The sequence below is a fragment of the Maniola jurtina genome, chromosome 5, assembly GCF_905333055.1.
Source record: "Maniola jurtina chromosome 5, ilManJurt1.1, whole genome shotgun sequence".
In the NCBI taxonomy this organism is placed as follows: domain Eukaryota; kingdom Metazoa; phylum Arthropoda; class Insecta; order Lepidoptera; family Nymphalidae; genus Maniola; species Maniola jurtina.
The window spans coordinates 11,867,603-11,885,921 of NC_060033.1; the positions used below are offsets into that span (position 1 = coordinate 11,867,603).

An 18,319-nucleotide genomic window follows, 5' to 3' on the forward strand; every position below is an offset into this window, starting at 1 on the left:
TACCGGAATAACGGCATACTAATATTATCACAAATGCGAAAGTGTATCTGTCTGTCTGTCTGCTAGCTTTTCACGGCCCAAGAGTTTAACCGATTTTTAATGAAAGGTACAGACAGAGGTGAATTTAGAAAATCAAAGATTTGCCTCGGGATTCTTAGAGGCCCATCCGTTTAACCGATTTATATGAAAGATACAGAGGTAGCTTGCATACCGGAAATTTACAAAGGCACCCGGGATACAACATAGAGATTTTCATCCCGGAAAAATCAAATAAATCCCACGGGATTTTTAAAAAACCTAAATCCACGGAGTGAAGCCGCGGGAATCATCTATTATTGCATATAGGTACTTATGATATATCGTGTAGGGAGGTAGTATCGTAAGACGTTAGGAGCAACGGCGCGTGTCGGCAGATGTCCACACATCTGGTCTGGATCTAGGCAGAGGCACCCTCGCGCGAGCGTCGCCCCCGACAGGCCACTCACCCGAGCTTAGGAATTCGCCTTCTACGGAGGGAGGGTTCTGGAAATTGAGGGAACGCTTATCTTAACATCGTGCGGAAAACGCTTTACTATAACCGGCTGTGACTTAGAAAGTGTACCTAGAAAGGTAGATGCTATTACATATTAGTTATTACCTACCTACTAATTATATTATTCAAATGTTTGATTAGAAAATTAATAGAACTTGTTTTGTATATAGAAGCAGGCGTTACTTTTGGATGTCTGTGATATATCTACACTACAAGGAACTAAAGGTTAATTTGCTATAATCCGCTGAAACATTGTGTCAGCAGATTGCTTTTGGTTCCTTGTATAGTAGAAGTTAGATAACTTCTAAGTTATTTAATATTCTAAGAACTTAGGTAAAACTTCAATAAGAGATAATCGGCAGCTTCGGTTTCGTAGAGCGTTGTTTCTGTCATTGAGACTGGCAGGTCGTTGAGATATATCAGGTTGTCCTCATAGAGGCTAATTTTTCATAACCTACCTAGAAATTGAACAAAACAAAACAAAAGTTCCTTCTGATAACAGCAGATACTCGTAAAATGGTACAAGAGCCGCTTCCCACAAGTTCACAAGTACAAACAATAGCTCGGACAGTCCGTCCGGTCGGAAGGTAACCCGAGATGGGGAAGCCCTACGCCACTTCCACTGTCCTCCGTCTCACTACGTAGATATAGCCAATAAACAAGTCCCCTATACTTACTTCACTCATAGGCTATATTGTTAAAAATAATTATAAAGTATCAATACTATAAATGCGAAAGTGTGTCAATCTGTCTGTTAGCTTCTGTTTTACAGCCCACCTGTTTAACTGATTTTGAGGAAAGATACAAAGATAGATTGCATTCTCGGGAAAGACATAGGCTTAGGTGGATTTTTGGTCCCGGAAGATCAAGGAGTAGGCAGGTAAGGAACCTATTCGCGCGGGATATAATAATCCACAAGGATGAAGTTGCGAGCATTATCTACTTAAGTTTCAGTTAAAAAGAGACAGATTTATGCCAGTGGCATAACGCTGTCTCGTTTTAAGTCTGAGCAAAGTTAAAGTGCGCTCTATAAGATCTCAGCGTAAGAGAGCAAGGCAGAATGCCGCAGCACCTCCTTCACCTTCGGGCTTCGTTACCTGTTAAGCTACTCGTAGGTATATCGGTTACTCCTCATTTCTGCTTTGATCACGTAGATAGACTCCAAGCATAGCTCTCTCCATCGCTCGCAAAAATTCACGCAATAAATAAAAAAGAATGATAAAGCCAAATCCGATATACGCGTTACATTAACCCAGCTCGCGGGCACGTGCGCGACAGGTGGGCGCGCAGCCGGCGCGTTGCGTAACGACGAGAGACGAGCCTACAAGATACACGCTCTTGTAAGAAACTTTTATCTTACCCTTTTAGAAAATACTTTTTAACAACTAGCAATCGGCATTCTACCTCAAACCAGTCATGTGTAGAATAAAATTTATATTTGCGAAAGTAAGTATATTTTGCAGTTGATAAGCAATCTTAAAGGAAGAAGTTATTATTTATGTTTATAATTACTAGTGTGCAAATGAGCCTCCAACTTCGGCTTTGGCCACCTTCGGCCTAAAAAGCACCTCCGGTTTCGGCCAAAATGGGATGAAGTTTTGGCTGAAGCAATTTTGTAGCAAGCTCCGAAATTGAACGAACTGTTACAAATGCCCAATAATAGTGAGCGAGAAGAGATTATCGAAATATTTACCTAGGTATTTATGGCAAGTTCATTAAAACAACAACCTTCAGTTTCGGCTTTTGAAGGTTGTGGCAATAGCCGATTAAGTTACTGTTTCGGCTTGGGCTTCGGCCAAAAATCGGACACCAGTGGCAACTAACCCTCAAGCCTATCTTACCCGAGTTTGTCCAGAAGATTGAAACTGGAGGGGAAAACTGATGCCGGAAGGGCACTCCATATTGCTAGCGGCTCGAATTGGAAACGAGGACGCTTCCATAGATATCCATCTGTCTGAATTATTTAAATTTTTCTATACGTACCATACTTGCCTACTTAGCTTTATTGCTAAAAAAGACTCGATCATAAATATTAGCCAATCAATAAATTACATAAGATAAAGTTATCAGTTCTCACCGCAGTCAGTCAGTCATGTGAACGATATATTTTATCAGTGTTGTTGTGGCGCACCGCAGCTTCCCTCTTCCGCTGGGAACACCGTTCCAAACAATCTTCATGAGATAAATTGGTTTTTGTATCGTGCGCACGCTTGTTCATTGTTATGTTGTTCATGTTATGGATCATCATCATGTAAACCCATAGCCCGGCCCACTGCAGATTTGGCAGACTTAACACGCCTTGAGATTTTTTGGCAGGATTATCATGCTGACTAATATGTCACTTTCCCCTCCAATTAAGCGTAAAGCTTGTGCGAGGAGTAGTTACGACAATTATAGTGCAACGGGTGGGGTTTGAACCGGCGACTTTTAGGATTTCAGTAAGCTCCTTTTACCGTTGAGCTATCGAGGCTCTAAATTACATTATGGAGAACTCTCAGACATGCGGGTTTCCTCCGATGTTTTAAGTGATATTTAATTGCTTATTTACTTACATTACTCCGAAAACTCACAAGTGCGTGCCCGGGATCGAACCTCTGACCTGCCGTATAGCAGGCCGACGTCTTAACCACTAGGCTGTCACCGTTTCGCTATGGATAGGTATTTTTTTTTTTGCCAGCAAACAGATCTGAATCAAAACAGCTTTTACTTTAAACTAGTAGGTTTCTGGTGTACCTTATACTTATTTTATGTACTTTGTATCTTCCAATGATCGTTTTTAATATTTATAACTATATTCGCCCTGAAGTTTTAGAATACTTACCTATTATTTCAGTACTTAACTCAAATTCAGTTTGCTTGAAAAGGATAATTTGAATCTAGTTTCACTCGTTTAAATACTACCCTAAAAATAATAATTTACTACTTTGATAGAATGTTCTTATCTAGTTAAAACGTATGAAATTCTACGATGAATTAGCTCATCTAAACGGTAGCAGAAAACTGTCCGCTATATTCAATGATCTCGATATATTGATTAAACATAATAAATGACCAGTGATATGTTATTTTTCGCTCAGTGAGTAACGCTGGACCCGGGTTCGAACTCTCCTCACGTGCAGTTCCATTGTTTGATACATCACGTTCACGTCACAATCTCTTATTCGGATCATGATAGTAATCACGAAAACTTATTAAGCATGCAACACATCACACTTTAAGATCCTTATTTTTAACCCCCGACCCAAAAAGAGGGGTGATATAAGTTTGACGTGTGTATCTGTGTATCTGTCTGTGGCATCGTAGCGCCTAAACGAATGAACTGATTTTAATTTAGTTTTTTTTGTTTGAAAGGTGGCTTGATCTTAGCTATCATCCAAGAAAATCGGTTCAGCCGTTTGTCACTTCACTTGTCGGGGGTGTTATAAATTTTTAATTTACATTTGTATTACATTTTTTTCGACACCAAATGTCATAAAAATTTAATTTATTAATACATTTTGCTGCAAAACCTACCATTCAACTCTTAGAGGGAGTGTCTTCCCTTCAGCTCTAATCTAATATTATTTTTGAGGCCTCTGTCTTCATCTCAACTGATAGATGTAGGTACATAGCTAGACATAATTTGTTTTGTTTTCGCATTCCGCAGTGCCTACTAAGTGTAGTGCGATTTTTGCGATTTCGGAATCTGCGGACCTTAAGTAGGTACTTACCTCATAATGTGTTCTCTTTCCGCCGGGGCGGGAGGTCAAACTTAATCTCAAACTCAAACTCATTTATTCAAAGTAGGTACTATTGTACACCTTTTGATGATCACAAATGTTAGATTTGTAAGATGATATACCTAGTGGTGGTAATAATTAATTACGTAAAGTAGAATCTAAAGCTACGAGGGTTCCAAACGCGCCCGTCTAACAACACTATGCATTCAGGTGCAGTGAGTATATTTCAGGGTAATTACCTATTTCATCTATCGTACGATATATTACGGTCATTCTATGTCCATTGTGGAAACGCGCAACTATAGGTAAGAGGTAGAGTAGCAATTTGTCGCCAAGCCAAGAAAGGCTGTAATGTCACGATCCGATAGACACGTCTCTTCGTTGCATACTTTTAGCTTTTAGCACGACTACCCGCAGCATAATAGGTTATAAGTAATATTTATGCATACATTAACTAGATAAAGTAGGTATATTCTTTAGTTAGTATTTCAAACTTTCCTTTATACAAATTAAAAAAATCTGGTAAAAGTAGATATATATGATATAAATATGATATAATATATGATAGATAGTTATGCTCTTGAAAAATTCCATAACTATTAAGTTAACAATCGGAGATTATGCTGTAGGTACCTAAATGATAAAAGAACGTGGATTTTACGTGCAAAAATTGATAATCTTCAAATGGCTGAACCGATTTTCTTGGATTATAGCTAAAACACACTCAAACAAGTCATCTTTCAAACAAAAAAAGCTAAACAAACAATAAACAAAAAATCGGTTCATTCGTTTCTAAGGTGTTACGATCCCACAGGTAGATACACAAACACACAGATACACACGTCAAAATTATAACACCCCTTTTTTTATTTTTTTTTTATTTAAAAAGAATATTAGCCATGCTAATCATGACTACTACTCCCTTTCCCCTCTAATTAAGCGTAAAGCTTGTGCCAGGAGTGGGTACGACAATAGTGCAACGGGTGGGGTTTGAACCGCCGACCTTTTGGAAGTTAGTCCGCTCCTCAACCGTTGAGCTTTCGAGGCTCTAGGAGACCCTTCTTTTTGGGTCGGGGGTTGAAAAGTAGGATACAAATCGCTACCATAATACCAATAGACGATTCAAAAACACTTTGTACAGTTCTATTTCTAGTATATCAAATTAATTAAATACAATATCTTTTCGCATCTTTGCCTAAACTTTAATTTAACGAACCTACCAATAACAATTTTATTTTCGTATACAAATCATCAGATTAGCATCTACACACCCTAAACGAAGCGGCGACGGCAATTAGAAATGAAAATTAGCGATTCCTATACAAAATTATTCCGAAATAATATAATCTGTGCTCATAACGGAAATCCTCGTATTTGAAGAAAATGCAAATGGCGGATAACTTATGTAAACATTAAAGGATCATTAGAAATCGTTGTCCCTTATTAGAAACTTTAGTTTTTAAAATTGTGAGACAAAATAAAATGTAAAGGCTCTTGTTCAAGACCGATGGCAAGCGGCAGCGATTGGAGACAGCGATAAGATTTCGAGTAGGTACGGCGACACTAACCACCTCGCGACGACATTGAAATACATACATCTTCATACGAATTCAAAGAAAATGTTGTTGCCTATCAGAACCAGTAGTATCAATTGCGGTTGGCGACACGGTCGCTTGTCGCTATCGCCAGTCGCTGCCACTTGCAGTCGGTCCTCTGTCCCAATGTTTTATGATAATAATAATATTTTTGCCAAACACATTATCCAGATATTAATAAAAACAAAAAACGTATAATATTGCATGGTATCTATACCTAGACACTAGTGGTATTTTTTTTTTTCATTATGATCAACCCTTTGCCGGCACACTACTGATCACGGGTCTCTTCTCAGAGTGAGAATGGTTTAGGCCATAGTTTGCCACGCTCTGGGCCCAACGCGGATTGGCAGACTTCACACACTTTTGAGTACATGGAGAACTCTCAGGCATGCCGGTTTCCTCACGATGTTTTCCTTCACCGTTAAAGCAAGTGATTGTTATTGCTTAAAACGTACATAGCTCAAAAGTTAGAGGTGCGTGCCCGGGATCGAATCCCCGACTTCCGATTAGGAGCCGGACGTTCTAACCACTAGGTTATCACACTAGTGTTATTGCAGGTATTGGTATTATAATATTTTATTAGCGCTTATAAAAAAAAAAAAAACTAATAACGGCCATAGAACACCTAATTTAAGCAAAACAAAACAAAATAGAAGTTAATTTTATTGTAATTGTTTCCGATCTCTTTTGTTTCCGTCCTTTTGATGCGCCTCCATTTTGATGTACAATTTATGTTAAATAATGCAAATATCTGCATAATGCAAGTTAAAAACTTTTGGCGCCAGAACCTAACTGTCATTATAATGATTAATTAGATGCGTCTCTATTGAAATATTATAACTATTACTACTTTTGTGAAAAATATATGTAGATACCTAGTGAATGCTTGTATTAGCTTCGGTACGGGATAAGAGCTAGTATAATTAGGTACCTACCTATGATGCGTGTAAGTGGTGTAGTTCTATATATTCTTTAGTATTTACCTACCTACGGACTAGGCCCTTGTTTAAAATGATCCATTCCGAGCAAAAATTTCTGCAACTCGCTCTTGCTCATAACTTGATACGGTCAATATTGTGAACGTCAGGATGGCCGCTCAAGTGCTGGAAAACTGATGAAATATCTTACTAATAATTGTACCTAAATTGTACTATTTATTACCTATATAGAAATAATTTGTACCTTAATTCAATTAAATAATAAATAAAGAATCTCATATTCAAATTCAAAATGTTTTTATTCAATTAAACTTTTACAAGTGCTTTTGAATCGTCAAAATAATCTACCACTGGTTCGGAATGCCGTTTCTACCGAGAAGAACCAGCAAGAAACTCGGCGGTTGCTCTTTTCAAGTACATATTCAATTTACAATAATATGCCATACTGTATACAAGCAATTGCAGCGCCGTGTATTGCTCAAATCCAAGATTTTTTGTCATTTAGATAATCTTCGAATGTATATTAAGCTTTTTTCAGGAGCATACTTTTGATAGATTTTTTAACCTTGTTTAAACATAGACCAGTGATCCTGACGTCAGGTCGGCTATGCCTATGCGCTATGAATTTTACGTTCCCAATTTACCGTAAACTACTTGCCTACTATATTCGCAATAAACTCATTTCCTTAAGTAAATACAGCGGGAGTACTGGAATTTTCAAAGCGGTCATCCCTTTCATATACCTACTTAGTATGAGAGACGATAGGTAGGTACTTACCATCTTACCTACATAAATATTTCTAAATAAATTCAAAGCTACTATTTTATTGTTAAAATATTAAATCATTCTAGGAAGCTTATACACTTAAGTATATTTTTAATATTTAAACTATGAAAGTTATAATTTAAGTAGTTATAGTTATTATTATTATCAATATATCATTTTTTAAATTAGCCCACTCTCAGTGAGAATTCTATTCTCTCTACTTTTTAGACTTTCAGCACTTACAGTATGTCCTAATTTGAAAACGTGAAAATAGATGTCGCTGTTCGGAAATAACATCGTGTACCTACTACTTTGTCTACATAGCTTCAAGTTACTACGAAGTACGTTTATTCGTGAAGCAATATATACGCAATACGCACTTCCCGCCATCCCGCTATTAAGCGTGTAGATATTTTTGTAATATGCTCGCATAGTCATAATATGTGAGATATATATGAATTAGTAATAATATTAATAATAATTATAATAATTATAATTATAATTATTATTATATTATTTAATTTTACGTTCCCAATTACCGTAAACTACTCTTCGCAAATATAGCGGAGTACTGGAATTTTCATAACGGCCATCCCTTTCATATAGTACGAGAGACGATACGTCAGAACTTATACTTACCATCTTACCCACATAAATATTTTGTAAATAAATTCAAAGCTATTTATTGTTAAAATGTTAAATCATTCTAGAAAGTTTATATAGTTTCATAATTTATAATTAAGTAAGAAAGTATTCTTACTTAATTATAAATTATGAAAGTTATAATTTCAGTAGTTATAGTTATTATTATTATCAATATAACATTTTTAGGGTTCCGTACTTCAAAAGGAAATACGGAACCCTTATAGGATCACTTTGTTGTCTGTCTGTCCGTCCGTCCGTCCTATAGGGTACTTCCCGCTTGACCTAGAATCATGAAAGGCAGGTATGTACTGTAGGTCTCATAGCACCAGTAAAGGAATAAATCCGAAAACCGTGAATTTAAAAATCATCATTAACATCATTAAAAAAATAAGTTAAAATGTGATTTTGCCAAAGTAAGATAACTATACCAAGCGGCATATCATATGAAAGGGCATTACTTGTACGTGTACGTGCTTGGTGTGAATCATCCTTTACTCGCGAGCGACTTTAAATCTTCTGGATGTAGGGTTTTCACTCGTTCCTGATATTATAATGATGTTAGTCAGGTCCACGCATTTTAGCGAGAAGCTACTTGTTTACCTTTTCTTCAAAATCAGGAAAGACGGACTAAGTATACAAGTTAGCTACCTTGAAGCTATTTTACGTATTCTGTAACTTTACCGATAATATACCTACCGGTATAATGGATCATTGGCTTGTAGGCACTAGAGGACTTTTTATGACGCCGGCTCTTGGACTAACGAGTCGCCAGTTAAAATAATGAGCAAAAACGATATGGAATCGAATCTGCTGTCGTTGACACAGCAGGTGTGTCGGCGCGTGCCACCTTGCGCTGGACCAGAGATTATTATGACCTGTTCATATACAGCTACTTTTGGTCTTTTCGTAAGTAAATACTAGGTCTTTGACTACTTGCATCTAGGTAAAAATTATTTAGAAACTAGATGTTGCCTGCAATTTCGTCCGCGTGAATATACCTACCTAGATTTTCAAAAAACTCTTTCATTTTCTGAGATAAAATGTATCCTAGGTAGGTATATACGTCCCTGAGGTGAAGCTGGGATGCAAGCTATCTATATCCCGAACACCCGAATTTCGTCAAAATCAGTCATATGGATGGGCCGTGAAGATGTAGCAGATGATAGAATTACTTGCATTCACTTACGCTTAGATCTGACTGGGAATGAAGTCTGCGACATCTTCTTTAGTACTTCAAGGTCGAGGTGAGGTCTTCACTCAAGCCTATCAATAAATTCTTCATTCTTTTTTTTTTTTTTTTCTTTATTTATTTAAGGGCTTTGATACATTTTGATACATTTCATTCTTTTTGAATAAGTATGTAGGTATGTCTGCTTCATCAGTCTAGACAGCAGTAACCAATACTTATAGCAAAGAGTTAAAAGTGCATGAGTCAGCGGCAATACGAAACATGTGAACTATGGCTATGACGTCGAGGTCGGCAGTCGTTGACTCATAACTACTGAATCATTAGTGTCTGGAGCAAAACAAAGAGTGAAATTTACTAAAGATATCGTAACTTGAGTACCAACGACTCGGATGTAAGCTCTTTCTAGTCGAGGAGATAAGTTTTACCTCAACTTTCAAAGAATAATCGTTTTTTTAAGGTTCCGTACCTCAAAAGGAAAAACGGAACCCTTATAGGATCACTTTGTTGTCTGTCTGTCTGTCCGTCCGTCCGTCCGTCCGTCCGTCCGTCCGTCGTGTCTGTCAAGAAAACCTATAGGGTACTTCCCGTTGACCTAGAATCATAAAATTTGACAGGTATAGGTAGCTCTTATAGCACAAGTAAAGGAATAAATCCGAAAACCGTGAATTTTTGTTACATTATTAAAAAAAATTAAAATGTGTTTGAATTTGCAAAGTAAGATAATTAATTATACCAAGAGGAGTATCATATGAAAAGGCTTTACTTGTACATTCTAAAACAGATTTTTATTTATCTTTTTAGTTTTACCTTTTGAGGTACGGAACCCTAAAAATTAAGATATGCGCGTTGTTAAAAATAATTAGGTAACACGGAAATATTATAATCCCATAACATCGAAATAGAATAGCGCCTATGATTATGAATATGCATAGATAGTCAATAACAGATAGGAATTAATCTAGTAGCCATAAACATCAGCTGCCCGTCACCTGCCGCTCTTATACGGATTTCCCGAACGATGACATTTATGCTAAAATAATGCTAAACGAATTGCAAATTCTAAACAAGAAATACTGAATCCTAATCAATTTTTTTTCTCATTTGCCTACCGCAAAATATGCCAGAGTAGGTATAATAATTATTTATTTATTACTGAGTAGGGTTATTTTAGTTATGGTTTGGTATGGTTTCGAATTCTGCTGGTTCCGCAGCTTTATAATAGCTAAGTAGGTATGAGTAGGTCTGCCACATCCAGGCTTCTGGAATTTCGGAAAACACTCTCTAAGAGAAAGAACGCCTAATACCAAATCTTGAGTGTTAAGACCCAACAACGGTTCGAGCATAAAAATTGCAATTATTATGCATAATATAACATGTCAAATAAAGTAAATGAAAAGCTTACGAATGAGAACTACGAGATACAAACTACTGGACGGGTCGGGCTGAAATTTGGCATGCAGATGGCTATTATGACGTACGCATCCACTCAGAAAGGGTTTTTGACAATTCAACCTCTAAGGGGGGTAAAGGGGGTTTAAAGTGTAGTCCACGCGGATGAAGTCACGGTACGCCCGTGACTTCATCCGCGTGGACTACACTTTATCTAGTCTTATCTAGTCATTTGATATTAATAAAATGATATTTAATTGAAGCAAAGAAATGTGAACTTTTATTTTGATATTCTTACATGCCTAGTACATGCTAACTTAAATTTATCACTTATTGGAAATTACAATTCTTATTACCATGACAATTCCCACTATACCGTAATATAAGTTTTTGTTTGTTTGAAAAATGTCTTTATTATCAAATATTAAATATATACACAGTTTATGTCCCGGTAACACACACAGGATAAACACAAAATAATAAATCTAACACAGTTTTGCAGGCTATACACGCCCCTTTCAAACTTACCAATATCATAGTTAACACTCCATTCACATCATAAATACATCACAATAGGTTAAAAAAAAAAATAATAATAATATAAGTAATCGAAACTATACATCATTCCAAGTCATTCATTAAAATGAGTATCAATCAGCATTGATTAAGTCTGATTAGCGATTAACGAAAATGTTTTTAATGAAGGCACAGTGTGAACTGGGCAGCTGGCCCGTAATCAGCTGTCGCCGTAGGTAGGTGCCGCAATCCGACCCAAAGACCTGTATCCGACTATAAATGAACGCATTTTTTGAAAATCGAAAGTGATTAAATGATAATTTGACTTCCGTATCTCCAGAGAAAATAAGATAAAGTTGGAAACTAAAACCCGACTGCGGTCGTCTCTCGCTTGGTATTACCAGAATAGACCACATATAATGATGATATTCTCCTAGTCTCATACAGCTTATAGAAACATTACAAATATACATCACTAGAGGATGCCCGCGCCTTCGTCCGCGTGCATTCAGGTTTTAAAGATCCCATGGGAACTATTTGATTTTCCGGGATAAAAAGTAGCCTATGTCCGTCCCCGGGATATAAGCTAACTCTGTACCAAATTTCGTCAGAATCGGTTAAACTGTTGGGCCGTGAAAAGGTAGCAGACAGACAGACAGACAGACGGACAGACAGACGGACAGACAGACGGACAGATAGACAGACAGACATACACACTTTCACATTTATAATATTAGTATGGATTATTCATCACATACACAAGGGTGATATAAAGCGGCTGGCGGGAAGTGGCTGGATGAGGAAGGCTGAGGACCGGGTGTGGTGGCGCTCTTTAGGGAAGGCCTATGTCCAACAGTGGACGTCCACAGGCTGATGATGATGATGATGGTGACAAGGGTGTATAATGATGAATGTTATGGCTCAATAGGAATGTTACATAGGCTGCAATGAAAGTCAAAGGCCCCAACTTGAAGATAACACGTTATTATATTATCTATTATACTTACTAACGTATTGTCTACAAGACCAGTCAGTAACAGTATGCACCTACTTAGCCTTTCTCTCCAAAACACGCGACGTTTAAACCAGATCAGTTGATCACCGTCATTATGTAACTAATGAAGAATATCTGATAATGAAAATGATCTGTATCTGATACTAAGCCCCTTATATTGGGTCGTAATCGTAATTTTCTCGCAAAACCGATGAATATTGCTATAATTTTTTGAGTTCGTATGCTTATATTGCACTAAAGCCCACACATGGCAGTAGACAACCATATTAAGCCTGAATTAGAATGCCACATAAGCACTTAGGCTATAATGAAAGTCAAAGGACTTGAACCTAAGGACTTCAACAAAGGACCTAACTTTATGATGCTACATTAATTATGCCTAGGTATTGTCTGCAAGACAACAGTCATATTATGCAGCCTTTCTCTCCAAAACACGCGACGTTAACCAGATCAGCTGATCAGCGTCATTATGTAATGATGAATATCTCTGATACTACACCACGCTATACTGGGTCGTAATCGTAATTTTCTCACAACACCGGTATAATTGCGGCTCAAGATTACGCGGTCAATGTCGGCATGACTCATGTTGAGGTGTGGCCTAAGTGATAAGCGAAGGGCTGGTTTCATTTACGCGATCTCATTTTGATATGCTTTGCTATACTAGTAATATAAAAAGGCAAAGTTTGTAAGATTGTTTGTAGTGGGTTAATCTTTGGAACTACTGAACCGATTTTGAAAAGTTTTTCACCAGTAGAAAGCTACATTTACTCCTGAGTAACAAAGGCCATATTTCATTAAAAAAAAACTGTTTTAAGCTACCCGTACGAAGCCGGGGTGGGTCACTAGTTTATTATCAAAGGTTTTTACCTCATTCGAAGGATAAATAAATATTATATAAGTACATAATGTGGCTATAATTCTGTACCTGCACAATCTCGCAAAGAATTCCGAAAAATCCTACTATTATTGGAAGAAGTTGTAACTCGTGAACCTTAGAAAAATATGAACAGACAGAAAATGATTTCAGTTTATATTGAACGAAACCAGTAAAATTAATATAGTGCCCGTGTAATAGTGCATGTGCTATTTAACTAGGTCACAAAAACATAGTGAACTCTAAGTAACTATTAGAATAAACTAAGGACAGCTATTATTGGACTGTAAATAAATAAAAAAGTAAAGTAATAAATTAATCATAAGTAGAAGATTAAGCTAACATAACATTACTCATGTTAGCTTACAGACTAGATGATAATAGGAACAAGTTGCCATTTTATTAATGATGCTTTATGCTAGATTTTTTTTTAGTATTGGTCCCCATCGCCTATATTTTGTACCACTCACTGTTTAAGAGTTCGACGCACATCAACAGACAGGCGGGCGCGAGATGCGCTGAGCAGCTGACCGATGGCGTACTGCGATTGAGATCGTTTGATACTTGGAGACAACACATGTCAAGCAAATAATAATAAGATACTATAGTTAATATCCGGTATGCCTTGCAATTTGGGTTTACTGCAGCTGGCCCTAAAATACAAAAGACTATAAGATTGTTAAAGCTTCTAGTATTTATAAAGTGCCTTATTTTAAAAAGATGCGTAAGCACATATAATGTTGTATAAGTAAGTTGTATATTTATATTTATATTATGAAGAAGATTAGAAGAGAGAATCTTTTAGTATAATTTTTTAAACTACTTAATTTAAAATTAAGTTGCGTTTTACATGACTGAAACTGCAAGTACACTTGTCTATTTTTCTTCTTTGAGATAAACAGTAAATAAATCGCAAGAATCTTTTGCATTTTTTGTGGCGCAAAATCGTTTTACTGCGAACCAACAATAAAAATCGCGGTTAAAGACTAACACAAGGCATTCCGAACCAGTGGTCGATGCTTTTGACGATTCAAAAGAACTTGTAAAAGTCTAATTGAATAAAAATATTTAGATTTTTTTTGACACGGTTTCACTATTGGCTAAAATGCAAATTTCATCATAAATATATGATATAATATGATTGATTCAGCCAATAACAACAATTGCGAACAATCGCAATTTTGATAATCACAAGTTTCCTTCGAAGGCAGGGGTATGAGTCAAGCTATTCTGATCCCAAGTATCAAGATGGTGCGGTCGCAGGATGCGCACGCGCCGCGGCAGCTGTGCGCAGCATCTGTCCACGCACACAGGCGCACAGCACGAGCTAACCTGCTACCTACCTGTAGCTTTCTTTTTAACATATTTTAATAGCGGACTTGTAAAAAATTATAAGTTGCTATTGTTTATTTAAAAATACTATTTTAATAGATTCTTTGTTATTATTTTTATTAAATGTCATGGCATAGAATGGCCATAGGATTTTATTGATACACTAGAGGATGCCGGCGACTTCGCCCCCGTGGATTTAGATTTTTTAAGATCCCGTGGGAACTGTTTGATTTACCGGGATAAAAAGTTGCCTAAAACAATTACAGGGGCGCAATCTACCTCGATACCAACATACAAATTGGTTAAGCAGATTGGTTTTTGGGAATCCCGTGGGAACTCTTTGATTTTCCGGGATAAAAAGTAGCCTATGTCCGTCCCCGGGATATAAGCTAACCCTATACCAAATTTCGTTAGAATCGGTTAAACTGTTGGGCCGTGAAAAGGTAGCAGACAGACAGACACACTTTCGCATTTATAATATTAAGTATGGAGGATGATGATGCTTGCGACTTCATCCGCATGAATTAAAGTTTTTAAAATCCTGTAGTGACCTCCTTGATTTTCCGGGGCACAGTCGCCTATGCCAATTTTCGAGACGCTACCTCTGTACATACCAAAGGAGATCATTATTTTTGGGCCTTTTCTGAAAGTGCCGGCCAACGAAAAAAAATGGTACGGATCGTTAGAACTAGCCATTTGGAGTAATAGTTAATATGGCAGAAAAGTTGTAGGATTGTTCTGAACCAAGTTATACAAGGTCGAAGATTCGTCATTTTCATACATTTTTTTGATTTCTAAAAGTGTTGGGAAACATAAAATAATGTTAGATATTGCTAGAACTAATGATTTGAAGCAATTGTCATTATGACGCGAAGGCTGTGGGGCCATTATATGTCGTGTTATACAAGTTATACAAAAAATGAATATACTTTGTATAATTAATTGTAACCGATTTTATGATTTTGTTACTGTTCTGATTGTTTTATACGAATTTGAATACACGTACAATTATTTTGACTCCCATGAAGTGCTGGATCAGCTGCAATGTGGACAAAATTCGTTTATACATACCTGGATTGTATGCGGCCTTGTAATACTAGGTGATCTCATCCAGCCATCTCCCAAACTTCTGCCACTGGGAATTGGGATATCTCCGGCGAGCTCTGTGATGAATGCACCATTTGGTTATACGTACTGTTCACCATAATAACTACGGGCTTGCTTCAGTCGATAGCTGCCCAAAGCAACCTGCGTCAATTCTTCTGGAACGTGAATCTAGGAAAGTCATTGAACGGAGGATGTCGGCTTCCATATCCTGGAAATGAGCTCTTCTTCTATTATAATTACATATTGTTTGTGATAACAAGTTCTGCTGAACTGTTTTGCTCATTGACCAGTTCATGGATTTTGTCAAGGAAATCACGTCGGTAGTACACGTTATTGTCTATCAGAACATGATAGCTGTTTAGCGACGTTACCGCGATCCTGAAATAATCGATCACGTTACCTAATGCCCGGTCACTCTGATCAATCCTGAGCAAACGAAAATCTCTTTTAAAGCAATTGTTCATTACTTCCACAATCCAGCGGCAAATGGTAAAAAGCTTAGATTTATTGATTTGGTCAGTAATTAGCTGGGTTTCATTTAAATGTTTTGTTTCTAGCATTTGTGTCACATAACCACATGCCTCAAGAAAGAAATGCTATCTATAAAGAGCATGTACAGACAGATACAGGCATGTACACATATCTTCAGAAAAGCACTATTTTCTTTTTTCAGTGAAAATCATACCCTAACCACAAGTTCCGAAACCTCTAAAAGCCTTTATATTTGTTGCGATGGAACAATAATCTACACGCTGCAGCAACTTCTAATGCCCAGATTTAAAATGATACCTTAAATGATATAGAAGATTTTTACTGGATTTTTATCTTAGTCCATGGTTTTAGAGATACCATAAACAATCTTGAGGTAATCTTTCTTTCTTGAGGTGTGCGGTTATGTGGCACAAATGCCAGTAACAAAACCCAGCTAATACTGACCAAACCAATAAATCTAAGCTTGTTACCATTTGCCGCTGGATTGTGGAAGTAATGAACAATTGCTTTAAAAGAGATTTTCGTTTGCTCAGGATTGATCAGAGTGACCGGGCATTAGGTAACGTGATCGATTATTTCAGGATCGCGGTAACGTCGCTAAACAGCTATCATGTTCTGATAGACAATAACGTGTACTACCGACGTGATTTCCTTGACAAAATCCATGAACTGGTCAATGAGCAAAACAGTTCAGCAGAACTTGTTATCACAAACAATATGTAATTATAATAGAAGAAGAGCTCATTTCCAGGATATGGAAGCCGACATCCTCCGTTCAATGACTTTCCTAGATTCACGTTCCAGAAGAATTGACGCAGGTTGCTTTGGGCAGCTATCGACTGAAGCAAGCCCGTAGTTATTATGGTGAACAGTACGTATAACCAAATGGTGCATTCATCACAGAGCTCGCCGGAGATATCCCAATTCTCAGTGGCAGAAGTTTGGGAGATGGCTGGATGAGATCACCTAGTATTACAAGGCCGCATACAATCCAGGTATGTATAAACGAATTTTGTCCACATTGCAGTTGATCCAGCACTTCGTGGGAGTCAAAATAATTGTATGTGTATTCAAATTCGTATAAAACAATCAGAACAGTAACAAAATCATAAAATCGGTTACAATTAATTATACAAATATAGCTCGATTACCACTCACTCACTCACTCACTCATTGACATAATTGTTCTCCTAGAAAGAGACGGAAAATGATATAATGATGTAGGGGAGTTGTGTTTGGTTTCGGGAACCCTCTGGGGAAAAATTATGACATTTCGGATAAACAAGATGGCGGCCGACGTGATTTTTGCACCTCCGTTGTTTTCCAACCGATTTCGTTGAATTTTGCAAACTTTCAAGAAATTGGTTACAAATTAATAAAAAAAGTAGAAAAAATTGAAAAAACAAAATGGCGGCCGAGCCGTAGCGTTTTCAAAATTTTCATTTTTCGACCCCTAACCGCAGCGCCACAGATCCGAGACGGGGTAATCGAGGATAATTATTTTTTCGTGTTTCGCCCACGATTATCCTGTATTTTGACAGAACGGGAGTGGTTTTTAAAAATTCAAGATGGCGGCTGTCATGGCGGCCGTTATGTTAGAGGTACGAAAAAACGCAATTTTAAAAGTTAAATATCCCAAAGTTGGCAACATCGGAGCGATTCGGCTTCTATGAAGCGGTTGTACGTATTGATTCGATTTATAGATCGGTGGGAAAAAATTACCCCATTTTTAGGGAAATTTCAAGATTTTCGGGAAATTGTAAAAATAGAAATACGCACTTTTAGCAAAATCCGAGTATGAGTGATTATGTGTTTTGCTCGTACAAATGACATTTGGGTATTTTTGTCACCGGAGACTGGCAACACTGGAATTTATCAAAGTAAAAGTGATTTTCGACACGGTCTTTTTCACGGTATCCCCTTTCGTGTGGGTGCGAGCGAGAGGAAAGATTGAAACGTCATCGGGAGCAGTATATCCTGTAGTTAATAGGAAAATTATGAAACCGTGTAAAATCTTTGTGTGAAACGAGTTGGCGGCCATTTTGTATTTTTTTTAATTTTTCGAAATTTTGATCACGTTTTTGAGGCAGTTGGCAACATTTTGGAAAGTCAATATGTATGAATCGATTGTGTGACTCAGCCGGCAATATCGAAATATAGAAACAGTGTTGCCACTTTTGGGGAGATTTACGAGATTTTCAACT

General features: G+C 37.2%; 1 long non-coding RNA gene across 1 annotated transcript; it reads left to right on the plus strand.

Annotated features, from left to right (window-relative positions):
* The first annotated feature begins 11,805 nt into the window (after positions 1-11,805).
* On the plus strand, positions 11,806-14,904 carry LOC123865181. The gene is made up of 3 exons (XR_006795929.1): positions 11,806-11,849; positions 12,993-12,995; positions 14,764-14,904. It is a non-coding gene; the product is annotated as an uncharacterized LOC123865181 (long non-coding RNA).
* Positions 14,905-18,319: the final 3,415 nt, after the last annotated feature.